The following is a 16,680-nucleotide window of genomic DNA, read 5'->3' on the forward strand; positions in this document are numbered from 1 at the left end:
AAAAATGTATAGCATAGAGCTGTGCATGTTTCCTTAATTCATCATTTAATATTTACAGTATGAAAACGGATAAAAGGGGCAAAAATAAAAATAAAATATAACTACAAGGGTGTTTATTACAATTTTATCTAGACAGCTTTTTATGTTATAACGATGGGCTGATAAAAAGTTCATTGTAAAAATTTATACTGTCGTTAAAATAAATCTTCATTCTAACTAAAATGGAGTTTTCCACTTCTCTGTTATAAATTGTTATTAAAAATAACTAATATCCAATCTTTATCCCATTTCGGTGCATATAAACAATTATTTAATGATGTACTTCCTGCTGCATCTTTATTCCTTTTCTTCTGAAACTCCTTCAAATTGATAGATAGTTGTGATAACTGATGCCAATGCTAGATTGTACTTACTGGGTCGATCTAATTTCATAAATTAGAAGTAAAAACCATCAGTAAAAAAGTAATTGTTACTGATTCTACCGATAACTGATAATAAACGTTGAAACGCTCAAAAAGTCGATTAGGAAAATATCAACTAATACTTTCCATCCTTAATTAGGAACAAAACTCACCCGACTTTTCGCACTTCAGTTTAAGGAATTAAATTTACTTGAGCATAAAATTTATATTAAATAGAAATTACTCAGTATTATACATATTCATTTAAAAGAGGTCATCATTGTGAAAATAAAAATCGCCAAAAATTACAAAACTTTTTTCAGAGAAATGACCTCCAACTGGATTCTCGTCGGGACGGAAAACACTCCTTTAGCTTTCCAATTTGGGCAGCATTCAGTTAGGAAATATAAATGTACCACTTACCAGTCTGTTCGTGACCATTTTTACAGCGATCTGAGTATTCCGCGGATAGCGTGTTCGTCAAAATCCACTGTAACGCTTTCAACTCAATGGTATTCTACAAATTATTGTAAAGTACGATACCGCAGCTGGAGTACATATCAAGGAGATCATGGAATGGATAGCTCAGGACTCAGTACTGGACCATATCTCCTACGATAGTATCCTGCACAACAGTACGGTATGCAAATGACATCTCTACTCTTATTAACGCATGTAATACAAAGTAGAACAAGATAAAGCTAATTCAAGTGTAAAGCGGCGTGTTATTTCCTGGTCTGTGTACCATGATCTTACTTTAGCTGTGAAAAAAACGGAGATGGTCCCATTTTCTTGAAAACAATCCAACATACGTCCAAATTCATGCTGGGGATCAGACAGTGGTACGAAGAAGGTATTAAACCTACCCGGTAGGACAGTTGTATAAGGGTTGATCGACAAAAACTTCACGAAAAGGCGTAACCTTGGAAAACACCCAAATTTGACAAATTTTTTCTCATTTACCGTAAAAAATTAAATTTCTGATAGGGAAAAATCCTCTTTTCCAAGAGTCAACATACACGATTTCGAGAAAAATTTGATATTTGGTAAATACCAAATTATCCGAAAATTTTCTTGTTCTTGTTCTTCTTCTTGGTGTTATCTTCTTTGTAAATCACCTAGCGAATATACCCGCGGACCGAAATTGAAGAACTAGATATCATTCGATTTGGAATTTTAACTAGATGTGACTTTTAGGGGTCTCGACGCTGTACATAAAATGGGAGAGGAGTTAGCCCCATTTATGTAAGACCCCCTTATTAAGATTAATTGAGACTAATTTCAATGGAATGCTGCATTTTCTGTATTTGATGGTTAATAATATGGCCAATACTAGATTTTACATGTAGAGTCGATCTAATTTGAAAAATAAGGTGTAAAACCAATGAAAAAAGTGAGAATTTCCAGATAATTTGACTAGAATGCTGTTGTTTCTGTATCTGATACTTAATATTAAGGTCAGTACTAGATTGTACATTTACGGTTGATTTAATTTGAAAAATAATAATTAAAAACCAATGGAAACATTGAGAATTGTCTTCTAATTTGACTAGAATGCTGCTGTTTCTGCATTTGATAGTTAATAATGATGCCAATACTGGATTGTAGTATATGTTTGTTCGATTTATTTTGGAAATCAAGAAGTAAAAACCATTGAAAAAATCGTTGTTACTTAACTTCACTGGAAAAGAGCTGTTTCAGTTTTTGAAAGCTAATAATAAGGCCAATGCCAGATTGTATTCTTATGGTCGTTCTACTTTGATAAACAAGAAGCAAAAACCATGGGAAAAAGTGGAACGTTTCTCCTAACTTTCAGGGGAATGCTCCTATTTCTGAATTTGATATTGATATTTGATTTTGAATTTGATTTTTTTGAATATTATGGCAAATGCAAGATTGTATATGTTGGGACCATCAATTTTGAAAAAGAAGAAATACAAATTATTGCGAAATATGGAACTTTTTCCCTAATTTCACGGAAATGCTGATGTTTCTACCTTTGGTAGTTAACTATAAAGCGAATGATAGATTATACTCATATGGTCATTTAATTTTAATAAACAAGTAGTAAAAACCATCGGAAAAAGCAGTGCTTTTCTCATTATTTCACTGAAACGCTGCTGTTTCAGTATTTGATGGTTAATATTAGGCCAATGCCAGATTGTACTTACTGGGTCGATCTAATTTCATAAATTAGAAGTAAAACCATTGGAAAAAGTTGTTCCCTAATTTCACTGGAATGCTCCTGTATCTGCATCTGACAGTTATTAAGACTACTGCTAAATTGTACATGTTGGGTCGATCTTTTTTGGATATCAAGAAGTAAAAAAAACCATTGGAAAAAAAAGTGGAACATTTCTCCTAATTTCTTTAGAAAGCTGCTGTTTCGATATTTGATTGAGGAATGATGCTGTTTCTGTGTACCTTTTGTCGTTTAATCAGCCCTTGACTTAACTTTTTAATCTGTTAGTTTTAGTTAAGGAGCAAGTATTTTCCGATAAGCCAAGTTGATAAAACTCTTGTTCAGAAAAAATTCCATGTAATTTGAGAAATACAAAAACAAAAACCAAATAAAACAATTTTAACTTGAAGAAATAGGTAACTGTTCTTCTACTTTAACAGTAAAACGGTTCTGAAGTGAAGCAAATGTTGGGCAGAAGTAATTTATTATTGGCATCCGTTTGGTTCAATTTAATTTAAATATATCCATAGTTAATTTCAATTCCACATTGTAAATAAGTTTTGAAATGTAATTATAAACTGCAGGAATTAAATTGAATTTTGCAAAATCTATGAATTTTTAATTAATGACTATTCAATATTGATTTTCACTGAAACTTTAATTTTCAGTTAGTTAATGATTTCTGAATATTACTTATTGAGACCACCTATTCCAGTCTGGAAACAAAAAGTTTGTTACCTTTTTCTTGTTTTAGCATTATCTCGTATAACACTATTTTCCCGCTGACTTTATCCATCATAGCACCCATGTTTTTTGCAACCCTAATCGGTTTCGGGGTTTCATCTGTTTAGTGTAGAGAATCCGACTTACGCTTCCATGTCACACTACAGTTAATGACTCATCAAATTAATTTAGGTCTGATGATTGATGAACCATTCAAGCTACGGCCTAACCACAATTTCAATGGATTTGTTTGTTTATAACCAATTTACTATGTTTAAATAAAGTTGTTGGTGTTTTTTCAAGAAAATTTTGTTAAACTGAAATATTTTTTAGATAAAGTGATGCTTTAGGTTGACCATTTTTGATCAAAACCTTATTTTGGCGCCTTCTAACAGTTCCAAAGGAAAATATGAAATTTGAATTTACTGCATTTTTGTTTTCTTGTCTTATCTTAGTTATAGTGCACTCTTTGGTTTACTATAAGACTAATTTATTAAAAACCACTTTTTTGGACTCACTGATCCTTGAAACGGATATTCTCAATGAAAACGCTGAAAAGAAAATCCACAAGATTGCAACTTGACTTTCTAGAAGAGTAAGAGATAGAGAATATAACATCAGTATTAAGCTGTAAAGAAAAGCTATTTTCTCAAATCACTCTTCTTTTTTTTTAAATACCTGACTCTCTTTTCTATGCCACAAGAAAAATGTAAAACTGCTAACAATAAAAAGGGATGAATTATGTACGCCCCATTTTGCAGGCAGAAAGTGAAGTGGTTTTTATACAATGAGTGTAACAGACCGTAACTGTACCTAGCGTGCTACTGAGCGACATTCGCTTCTTACATTTAGTCCAGAGTTACATCACTATTTTATTACAAAATATTCTGTCAAGATTAATTGCTCACATGTAGAATCTCATATAATTTGGATTTTTTAAGAGAGAAAGAAAGTTTTATAAATTCAATTTTGTGGAAGATTGTTCAAATACGAGTATGTATAAATTATGAATTATTAAAAATATTGTGCGAGAAAAAAAATTAGGCGTTCTTATTTTTGTATTGTTCATGTTTTTATTTTGATACATATCTATTTATATATTATTTATTCTTGGTAATAAAAGAAGAATTTTCGATAACTAAATTAAAATAAAGTTTTGATACTGGGAATGCACTAAATCAAATCCTTAGTTAGAAGTTAAACTGGAGTTAAGAACTACGAGTATTTTATCTTTTAACTTTTCCTTAAGGATTCATTTTTAATTACAAGTATTCCTGTTTTTTTGAGCGATGGACTAAAATTTCTTTAAATAGAGTGAAAAGGTTATACACATATACATATAATATACAGTGACTCCCATTAATATTGGGACAGTACATACAGAAGTTAAAAATTGACGAAAATTAAAAGTGGCACCCATTTATTCAAATTTTTATAAATTCATTTCATTTTATAATTACTATTAATTAAATAAAAACTATTTAAATAAGTACATAAAAATGTTTTGGTAGATTAAAAAAAATATATATAATAATAAGAGCAAATTCTACCTCTCATAAATATTGGGACACTATTATAATTTATAGTTTGTCCAAGGTTTTGCCCGAATATTTATACAATTTGTAAATATATACCTTAAGCATATATTCAATATGAAATTAATAATTAAATTAGTTTATATAAATCAAGCCAGGTGTAACATGTCGCGCAAAAATACAAATACAACGATTGAACAAAGAAATATTATAATTTCATTGCACAAAGACAATAAAAAGTGTTAGAGAGACAGAAAAACTGATCGGACCTAAAACATCTACTGCGTGGAACATCATTCAGCGTTACCAATAAGAAAAAAGAATTGTTTCAACCCCACAAAAAGGCCGTCCTCAACTGCTCTCTGAGAGAGAGCAGCGTTATATATTAAAAGAATTAAAAAAGATCACCGACTTAGTGCTCCAAAACTTCAATGTGAAATTTTTGACATTTTCAGAGAGCAAAAAAGGAGCAGAAACAGTTCGGAGAGTGCTAAGAAAACTCGACTATCATGGTAGAGTAGCCTGGAAGAATCCTTTTGTCAGTAAGATAAATCGTGTTAAGAGAGTGAAATTTGCCGAAAAATATTTCAATGTAAATAGTGACTTTTGGAATGATATACTCTAGCGATGAATCAAAATTTAATGTTTTTCAGTCAGATGGAAGGGTTATGGTCTGGAGGAAAGCGAATGCTGAACTCGTAAAGAAGAATTTACAGCCAACTTTAAAGGGTTTTAAAGCTGCACCTCCGGGTGGTGGTGGGTCAGTTCTGGTTTGGAGCTGAATGTGCATCAGGATTTGGAGAATTAGTGTTTATTGATGGAATGATGCACAAAATGGTTTATAGTAATATATTAAAATATAATTTGAAAAAAGTGCCCAAACATTTGGTATTTTAGGGTCTTCTAAATTCTACCAAGACAACGACCCCAAACCTACGGCTTGGGTGATACGTCAGTGACTGTTATATAATTGCCCAAAGTTTTCCAAACCTCTCCACAGTCACCAGATTTTAACCCCATTGAACATTTATGGCAATATTTAGCTAGTGCTTTAAGTAAACGAGTAATATCTAACAAAAATGAATTAAAACGATGTTTCCTGGAAGAATGGGAAAAAAACACCACCTGAATTAACCAAAAACTTGTTTCACCTATGCCTGATCGTTAGAGGGCTATTGTAAGTCAAAAAGCAATTATTAAATTATTACCAACCAATTATTAAGTAGTAGGAGATTTTAAATATTCAACATTTAAACTCTAGCACTTCTGGTGTCCCAATATTTTTGAGAGCCTTATTTTACATTTTTTCAAAAAGTGCTACCTAACAGTTTGGAATTTCATCGATTTATACAGATGTTGCTAATGAAATTAAAAAAAAAAAATTCCAAACTTTTGTCTGTTGTTTTCATTTTCCTTTTAAATCATTTTGTAATAGGTGTCCCAATATTAATGGGAGTCACTGTATATCTTATTCATATATTATTTATTATTGGTAATAAAAGAAGAATTTTCGATAACTAAATTAAAATAAAGTTTTGATGTTAATTTCCACTGGGAATGCACTAAATCAAATCCTTAGTTAGAAGTTAAACTGGAGTTAAGAACTACGAGTATTTTAATCTTATCTTTTAACTTTTCCTTAAGGATTCATTTTTAATTACAAATATTCCTGTTTTTTTGAGCGATGGACTAAAATTTCTTTAAATAGAGTGAAAAGGTAATACACATATAATATATGTGTATATTTTTTTTCTGTCTCGTTAAGTGTTATTTGAGAATATACTGAATAATGAAGCCGGATTTAGTCATAACGAACTCGAGTAAGGAGCGTGCTTGTCACAAGAGTTTTTTTTTTAGTTGTCACAAGGAAATTAAAATAAACTTTTAGAGAGTTATTCTCTCTCTCGTTTTTATTTTTTTTAACTTCTACGAGGGTGACTACAAGATTTTTTTTACTCAAAATATAATCCCTTCATTTTGTTGTTTAGAGGTATATTTTAAATATAAACACTAATTATTCTGAAAGGGCTTTTTTATCCTGCTATTTTTAGACCTTTAGTTTTCCCTGGGAATATCACTCTTGAGGTTCCTTGGATTCGAAAAATTGACTTTTATAAATTAATTTGTCTGATTTTGTTTGAGCAGAGCAATTTTAAAAACCGAAAAGTGATTGAACAAATCAGAATAAATGATTAATCCAAGCAATAAATATACGTCAATTATGCGGTGAAGTAAAGTAATGCCTATTTTTCCAGGCAGGTTTTACGTCTAATTAGCGAATTAGATATCGCGAACAGAGGCGACTTTACTAATAAATTCTCTTATTAACCATCAAATAAAATCCATGGCCTAAACCGGAAATCGAACCCAACACCACAATGCTTCTTAGCTTTGTGGGGCCTTGCCTCTAACAAGCTCTGCTGTAATGGCTCCTAATTGTGCCATTAGGCGTGGTCAATAATGTAAATAGTAAGTATAATATTCACGGTCATATATGTGTTTATAGCATGTCAAGTGGATCAATAAGGATAGAAACAGCTGTACTCTTTCAATTTCGCCAGGTCAATACCGTCTACGTCAAAGTAAAACTTAGTTGTCTTTGGTACTATCCCATTAGCCCAAATTATAGACATATATAGAAAACTGTCAGTTCCTATATTGCTGCCAAAATATTCTTTTAAAAGTGAAACAAGTGGAATACATGGATAAGATATTATTCTTTAGCGATCACGAGAATCACATCGAATTGTGCGATCATTGTTGAATTCCTACTCTTCGCAGGGGCGGCTCTAGCTCGTGTAGCGCCCGTGTGCAATGAAACCCTGGCGCCCCCTAGGCCTGACCCCCCCCCCGCGGCTATAACTATTAACTAAGTTATCGCGTTTGATAACTGCCGCCACCGCGCTGGCTGGCCGCTTCTGTCATATCATTGTTGTACCATGTTGGTCCTAGACGATGCTCTTAGCTGTCTCAGGGAGCGCCGCGGCGCCCCCTGAGACGGCGGCGCCCGTGTGCATTGCACACCCTGCACTGTAGGTTAAGCCGCCCCTGACTCTTCGCAAGGGCATTTCGTGAAGAGCCATCATAACTTTAAGCTAAAGAGATATGATTTGCTCAGTGATTATCAGAAATTTCTGATTTGAATCCAGCTACTGCCCTTTATATTTTCTTGCTTCCAGGAGCTTCTTACAGCTCACTGTCAGTGATCGGCAGTGTTATCTGGAGATGTAAACGCACCTTCAAAATAAAATAAAAGTATAAATAATGTGATACACTGTCTCTCGATAAGGGAACCTTTCAAATAACAAAAATTCATTATTAATAATAATAATATTAATATTAATAATTTAAAACAAAGAGTAAATTGAAAAAATGAAATGAGAATTAATTTAAATTGAATAATGATTAATAAAAGTTTTTAGTTTATTTAAATAATAGAATAAATATAAATATAATAGAATTACTGTATTTCACTCGTTTCTTGAAGTTAGAAACAATTTGGTTATTTCTTAATATTACTATTTTCATATCTGTTTTAATAATATTATTCAGTTCTATTTATTACTAATCATTGTTATAATCTGTCTTTGATATTGGAATCAGTACTTATTAATTTAAAAAATTATTTAAATATTCTTAGCACAGAACCCCTGCGATGTGTTAAATTACACGAAATACAGAATTTTTCTATTCTTAAAAAAGACCCATGATGCTACGCAATATTTGGAACAATAAATATAATATAATTACTGTATTTCACTCGTTAATTGAAGTTTTAAAATAAAAAAATCAATACTTCTACTTTTATTGGAATAACTGTAGCAAATAAACAAAAATAACTAATGCTTTACGGAGTCACTATATCGGATTTTATCAGGATTTGTAGAGTACTGGATGATAATAAATAAAGATTTGTATGTTGGGATTCAACCTTGACCTGACCACTTATTCCTACCATGTACCTCGTATGTATCAACTTTATTCGTTCAGTTTCCCTTCTGTGCTTCAAATGGCCACAAAATCACCGTGTACTTGTAACTTATTCTTCTTTGTTTAAAACCTAGTTTATTAAAGAATTTTGAATAAGTTTAATAAACTATGGTAGGGAAATATAACTGACGGATCATTATTTTAAATATTGTAAATAAATGTATAGCTTCTTATATTTCAGGAGTCTGAATTGCATAAGATAAATAAAGAAATACTCTATAAAATGGCTAGGATAATCTCTGATAGGACTTTAATTTTCCGGAATCTGATAGGCAAGACATTTATCAATTATTACAACAATAATGGCAGTAAAAGAAATATGAAATGCGTGAGAAATGATTCAGTTAAATTACTGACGTACAATTCAAATGGCTTAAAAAGAGAAAAAACTTAAGATAAATATAAATAAAATATTACTTTTCGTCGTTTCTCCTTACCTAATTCGCCATCCACAAATGGCTGTACAAGTCTAGAGGAGGAGAAGTGGTAGCGATACCATTTATCGCCATTCCGCACCTTTAAAATAGTAATACTTCCCTTAAAAGGAAGAAAGTATAGTCCCTTCTTTCAACATTTTCCCTACTCTCATGCGTTTAATGTCTAGAGATGATGTTGTCATTTCAAACAGTGTAAATTACAGTGTACCTAGGGAGGTTTGTGCTACAATTTGGCAGATACTGATAGCGAGACGTTGTTTTGAAAGTACATGTAAATGCACCAAGCACAAGATGGAATCAATTGACAACTTCAATGACTTTTAATGGATGCCAGCCAACCGAATCTATTGCAGCTATTTAGAGTGAGGGCATTTCAACTGTAGTAATTACCATCGGCCCAATGAATATGTCGATCATTTTCTGTTAGATAGCACCTACAATCTGCAGTTTCAATTTCAATTGATACATCTTTTCATGTATGTGTAATTAACACGATGCGTAAAAAATTGTATTGGACAAGTATGGGAAAATCAAATAGCCAATTAAAAGGCGTCAACAGAAGAATATTTTATTAACCTTGGTTAAGTTAATTGGCCTCTTACAATTTAATAACTTTCAAATTATTTGTAGGACTGAGTTGTGATCTAGGATTGTACTAAGGTATTGCTCAATAAAATTCCCTTGTTATGAAACTAAATAATTAAAACAGTAGAGCACAATTGTCAGCGATATGTTCAAGAGAATAGAGAACCTGCCAATTTGTCCTTTGATATATCTCTTAGATTGATTGTGAACAATTTATTATAATGACCAGAACTAGTCAACAGCTGCCAACCGACGGTATATTACGTGTTAGAAAATGGTGGAAATATTTGGAAAAATTTTATGAAAAAAACTGGATAAGTAGAACTGGTTATTACAAAAGCAATATCTCGGTTGATTATTTTTTTAAAGAGGTTGCTTCAAAGGATTTCTTGTATCAAGAAGCTGGATAGAGTCTGAAGCGAAAATGGCAAGGGTAATTACTTTCACAACTCCCTTTGTGGAAGCCACTATTTCCTCTCCCTCATTCCTTAAATCCCGTCTCTATTTCTCCTATTTTTGTTTCTCGTTTCTTAATTATTTATTATTTAACAAAAACAATTTGGGTGAGACCCACTTTTTAATATCAGTAAAATTAGTACCAAAGCGTTTTCTTATTAAATTTTCTTAGTCCTATCAGCATAAGAATACGGACTACAAGTTCTCAAATTTGTACATTTTCAAATAACGTCCATTTTGAAAAATTTTAGTATCAAAAAAAGAGTATCATGAACATTTTAGAAAAGTAGATTGTTTCTGCATTGAAGCCATTGCAATGAGAGAAAAATAATGTGACTTTGAGGAGAGAAGGGAATGTGTAATTAAAATTCCTCCAATTTAGGATTTAAACTCTATATTTATTTCATTATTATATTTACAAAAACCGAGTTTATGAATGTATAAGTGAAATTAAGCTATTTAAGGCAGCGAGGATTGATGAAGCAATGTCTTCTGCTGGATATGGTGAGCCAGATCGCGGTTGACCAAACTCAAGGGAAGTAGTCGTAGGAAACCAATCTCTGATTGTTTCTAAGCTCGATCATCAAAGATCGACATCGAGTGGCGCAGAATCTTATCCTAAAATGTTGTAACGAAGTTGACCTGGGCGGAGAAGAAAGGCCTAGATTGTTCTAGAGGTTGAACGACCAAAGTCAGTAACAGGCCGCCACTGCATAAACAAAAGGGGCGGTATCTACCAGTGGCAGAGAAGAAAGGCCTAGATTGTTCTAGGGGTTAAGCGACCAAAGTCGGTATCTGGCCACCACTGTGTAGACAAAAGGGCCGGTCTCTATCTGAACTAGAAAGGAAAGGGCTAGACTGTTCAAGGAGTTAGTGACCTGTGTAAAAGCCAGCTAAGAGAAAGGCCTCAGTTGGGGTGGTGGCATATCCCAGCCAGTGATTGACAGGTAGGAGCGAGACAGAGAGTAGCAGGAGGGCGGCCCCAGCTGAGGTGGTGGCAGTACATTTTCTCCAGCCAATGAACGTCAGGAGGGCGTGGAAACTTATGCTCAGAGAGTTGGAGGAGGGCAGTCCCAGTTGGAGGGAGGCACGTAGTTAAAAGGAGGCAGACACAGCTGGAGAAGTCAGTTTTTAGAGTTTTTAAGGAGTTCTTAACGAGTTTTTAATCAGTTAGTTTTGAGTGAGTCTTGGAGAGACGTTAGTTTGGAGAGACACTTTAGAAGCGACAGTTTTTGAGAGAGTCAGAGTTGCGGATTGCTTCAGAGGTAGCTAGTTGGGCAATTAGTCAGTTGATGAGTAGAGCTGGGTTAGTGCAGCTGAGCCTAGTGCAATTCGGTGCAGTGCGGACCAGGGGTCAGTCGTGGAACAGTTTTGTGGCGTTACGTATTGAGTAAGTAACAGTAAACTGTTGTGACTGTTGTAAATGGTGACTGTAATGAATAGCGTTAGTTGCTAGTAAATGTTCATGTTAGTTAATGTTAATGTGTGAATAAATCAGGTTATTACTTACAACTTTAGCGAGTTTTATTATTTAATAAAACCCACATAATATTAAAATAACTAGTGGCAGGCACTAGTTGTGTAAGTAAAGTTTTTGGAAAAACTTTACAATATGTTCTGTCCCACCAAGACAAGACCTAAAATTTTGCTTTAATTTGAACCTCCAAGCTGCCCTTAGATTATCTCAAAACCTGCCTTGCCCCTTACGTATCTTCTCAAATTAATTTGGGACTATTATCTGTCTGCCTCTTTCTTTCTCACCAAAAACTACTGTGGTTTGTACAATTGTGTTGGTAGCGTCTCTGCTTTGAAGACACTACGCTAGTCCATGTTGAACAGGTGACGTGCTAGGAACAGTTTTTATTATATGCTCGTTCTTCTATAGTTCCAGATTGTAGGATTTTTTATTCTTGTTCTTTTCATAAAAACGTTTTATCAGAATTATTTTAGATTTAAATTTACATTTCATTAAAACTCTTCTTGATTGAATTGTGTTTCAGTCTCAAATTAAAATGAAACCAATTTGTTTTTAAATCTTTTTGACGAATAGCTAGTATGTATTCAACGCTACGATTGCGAAAAATTGTACCATACCAATTATTTTATTAATGAAGGAAATTAATTTATATATTTGCATATACACAGATGAAGATGCACATTGTTGGTGTGGAATATTAAATACAATAATTAAATAAATAAAAAATTATCTTCATTTTAAAAACACCTACGGTATGTTGGAAAATAAAAGATAGAAATTGGAAAATTAAATTGCTATTTGAATTCATTCCAAAACAGGACGGGGTCCTCATGAAACAATATAGTAAACATTGATTGTGCCATTTGTGAGAGATTGTATGTACAATGATATTATGATAGGAAACAGATATCAGTTTATCCAATTTCCGTAAAATCAATTTCATATTTCCTGTATAGAAAACATTTGGTCTTTAACATGAATTGGAATAATTGGTTTAACGTTGAATTGAAGTTCTAAAAGACCCTAATAATAAAAAAAATAAACAAATCAACTTATTCATACTACAACGTAAACTCGATAAAACGGAAATGCTATGCAGTATCCTCGTAATAACATAAACAAGCTGAGATTCACTTTATTGTTTGCAAATGACAAAGGGTTTTCACATTTCTATTAATACCTACTTTTAAAGAAAAGATTGTTCTTCCGTGAACATTGAATTCAGATAAGAAGATGATCTCCAATTGTACGTCGCAATTTTTTTTTTTAATACTTTCCTTATTAGGTTTGTTTGATGTTTAATAATCGAGTTTTAAGGTCGAAAATATCCGTTCTAAGGACCCTGACTCAGAAGAAGTGGATTTTAAAAAATGATTTATGTTTAAACGCGCTATCTCAATTACTATAAATCGCAAGGATCTCAAATTATATATTTCATTTTGGTAAATCCATGGTACACTAGTAATCTCTCAGAATATTTTCCTTTTCTGATTTTATCCCGAAAATGATCAATACTATTTTTACAAAACTTAAATAATACCCTCATTGCACACATTTTGTTCTAAAACGTTTGTTCGAAGCAATTCTTCAGAAAATCTGATGATGGGTACTTCTAGAAGACGAAGTAGGTAGGTAAAGTTTCTTTGTAGTGCTATTTCAGGATTGTGTACGACCCTATCTCATTGTATTCCGTTATAGGGGTTTGTGCTTTTTAAAAATTTGTTTGTACAAAATTCCTTATTTGGAAGGATCAGTTCACTAAATGAATATTACTTTTTTAAAGTACCCTAGAAGATAATACCGACAATTTTTGTTCTAATCTTCCTGTATACATCATTTATAAGTCGAGCTTTTATTTGTATAGTTTTTCTAAAATATTCGTTTTTGGCAGTTCTAGATCCTTTTCCTCTGAAGGCATCGTCATTGTACTATGAAATTTCTTCCTATTAATCCTATCATTCAACAAGAATGGTGGTATACTAAGAACTCTTTGAAAGAACTAGAATAATACAATAACTATACAAATATAAACTGAGTAATTATTAGAAATAACTAGACAATTTGACAGCTTAACAGCGTAACCCGTCAACTGCTTAAAATAAACTCAGTCTGCTTACGAAATGTATTTATACAAGCTTTTTTAGGTTAGTAGGTTATTGGGTAAACGTACACTTTTTTTTTACCTGTTACTTTCCGCCATCAATTAACTTCATTCTTTTGTCGTCTTTTGGCGCCTTTGTCGTCCAGCTCAAACTACTGCCACTCGAGCTGAAATGGCATGTGCTAACTTGTTTCGATTTCAAATATAGTTAATAAGATCTTTTTTAAAAAAAAGGCCCACTCTCCTATGGAATAGATTTCCTATTTCAAGAATAGGAAGAGACCACGCTATCAAAACTGGATCTTCAAAAACTATTCATTTCATTTCTCTTTCAATTAAGCTCTCTACAATATTTGGAATTTTTACTGATAATGGCTGTTGTTAATAAAGTTCGGATTGCTGTTTCATGATTCCATGAGTAACTATTAAGCATTGAGTACACTGCTTCAAAATGAAGCACACTATTGTAACTGCGGACAAGTAACATGATTTCGTGTGCAGTTTTGTTGTAGTTAATAACAACTCGCTCTTATTCACGCCAATCTCCCACCCTTTCTCAGTCATTGTCTACTTCAGCTTGATATTTCATCTGTTGTTCTCCTAATTGTGAATGTTTGCGGTACATTACAATGTATTTGAGTGTATAATAACGATGTTGGTGTGCATTCTGTGATGGTTGCGGTGGTTGCATCACGACCAAGTTGATTCATGCGATTCTGTGCTCAGCCCCGTATTCCATCCAACATTCTGCCATTTATTGTTTGTTTCCGTTGGTTTTGTTTCCTGTTCACCAACTAACTTCATTCAACCAATGTTCAAAACAAAAATTAACCAAATCTAAATTAAATAATTTTGCTTTTTAAAATTCTATGGATATAAAAAATTTCTTCAAATCTGAATGATTTTTGCTTCTGATGAATTACAAATTTGATGTGTTTACCTTCAGCTTTAGAAAATTTTAAAATTCTAATTCACACAATTTTTCATAAAAACATACATTATTTTTTAGTTGGATTGCATAAAAAAGAACATGAATCAGTTTTTGAGGAAAATCACCCAAAAAAATGTGAAGAAGTATCCAGTAATGCAACAATTAATTTTAGCAAAGTAATTATTAATATTATAGGACTCTACAGTATCTCTAACATAGCTCTATAAGTCTAACTCTTTAGCTGATATACGAACTTAAATGAAAATTATTTGAAACGTTTTAAAACCCACCGAAATAGAAATTTGTTTTGGTATCTTCCTTAGATTTTTGGTCCCGAGTACTTAAGGTTTCATATCGCAAACTAGGGATTGCATCGCTATTGGACAGAATATAAGAAACTGTTTCCTCTTATGTCGGCAGTTTGAACAGGGGCTAGTCCTATTAAGTAAAATACCTTTAGTGATATTATCTGTGCCTTGCAGGTGACTTGCTGGTTCTAAGTAAGCACTACTTAATCTTATGGTGAGGACTGTTCCTCGCAACAGACCCCAAGTCTTTACCACTGGGTCCGAGAGAATGGGCTCACCGTGTGTTGAATGCCGAACGATTTCTGTACCAAAAGTCTCACAAAAGTCCTGAAACTCTTCATCTGTAGCAATCTAGTTAAAAACTTTAAAAACCTAGTCTTTGCTACTTTTTCGTGACTCTACCAAAAATCACGGAAGTGAAGGGCTATACTTTGAAAGCATAATTCCCTTAAAGACTTAAATGGCCAAATTTGCACGACTGCAAAAACTTCTTTTTACGACGGAAAAGAGAATATAAGAATGAATCTTGAAGTGAAAATGAGTCTAGCTGAAATTGCCGGCCAGTTTCTCTTACTGCAAGTCCTTCTCTTTTATTTGGCAAATTTTCCTCAAATTAAAATGTTGGCCTCATTAAAATTAAATCCCTTTTTATCCTGTATTATTGAAATTACTTCAAACCAAACACCTCTACTCTTGGAAAACTATTGTCCATTAATGAGCCATTCAGCGATAGCGTACCATGATTTCAATAAAATTGAAAAGAGAAAAATAATAATCAGATAGCTTTTTCGATAAAATTGCTAATAACTTTAAAAAAAAAGTACTTACCGAACATGCAACAACGAAACATTAAATCCACAAATTGGTTAATATTTACTTTCTTTCATGGATATACACAAAGTGCAATTTATTCACAACAATAAATAAACTTGAATCTGCATAAATATGACGGTCTACTAATAATTCGTACGAAAAGAGAAAACTGAATACATTGCTGATGTATTTACACAGAAATAATCACATTTCAAAGTGTGCTCACAAGTGATGAACAGTACTACAATCACATTCTCAGAATATAATGAATAATAATGGAATTAAAATGTTTATTGACTTACGGACCATCGTTCCAACAACATTTAGCAAGAAGCTTATTAAAATGCTTTTATACGTTCGCTAAATACATGAATGTAGTTTCATTGTTTAATAGAAAAGATTCGTTATGTATTGTTTGATAAAAAAAACTTTTTAAATTTTGGAACAATGCTGTAAATTAAATATGGTTTTGTTTAGATATTTTTTAGAATCCTGATTGTTTTTTTTTTTTAAATTTATCTTTCAAATATGAAGAATTTGGAAATCTAAAGGTACATATTTTTTATTAAATACAAAAACAAAAAATCTGTCACTTGCCAAGAATTGTGGTTACAATAATATTTAAGAGGGTTAATTGAAAATAATTAATTTTGAAAAATATTAAGTGCGACGTAAGAAACTTTATGACGTACTAGTGTTCGGTGTGAAAATCGATCTGATCTCAATGTAACAGTGCCCCAC

At 32.5% G+C, this 16,680-nt stretch overlaps 1 protein-coding gene and 1 long non-coding RNA gene across 9 annotated transcripts in view; one reads left to right on the forward strand and one right to left on the reverse strand.

Annotated features, from left to right (window-relative positions):
• LOC141461308 (uncharacterized) overlaps window positions 1-16,191 on the reverse strand; it is a 59,732-nt gene extending 43,541 nt beyond the window's left edge. For all 7 annotated transcript variants that reach the window (XR_012462737.1, XR_012462735.1, XR_012462739.1 and 4 more), the window contains exon 1: window positions 15,955-16,191. This is a non-coding gene — a long non-coding RNA (uncharacterized lncRNA). The remainder of the gene's footprint in view (window positions 1-15,954) is intronic.
• The window catches only part of LOC141461305 (orexin/Hypocretin receptor type 1), a 304,429-nt gene that overhangs the window by 236,123 nt on the left and 51,626 nt on the right, over window positions 1-16,680 (forward strand). The gene's annotated exons all lie outside the window — the stretch shown is intronic.

This window comes from Rhodnius prolixus, unplaced genomic scaffold (assembly GCF_049639745.1).
Source record: "Rhodnius prolixus isolate KJV_2025 unplaced genomic scaffold, Rpr scaffold_6, whole genome shotgun sequence".
Classification (NCBI taxonomy): domain Eukaryota; kingdom Metazoa; phylum Arthropoda; class Insecta; order Hemiptera; family Reduviidae; genus Rhodnius; species Rhodnius prolixus.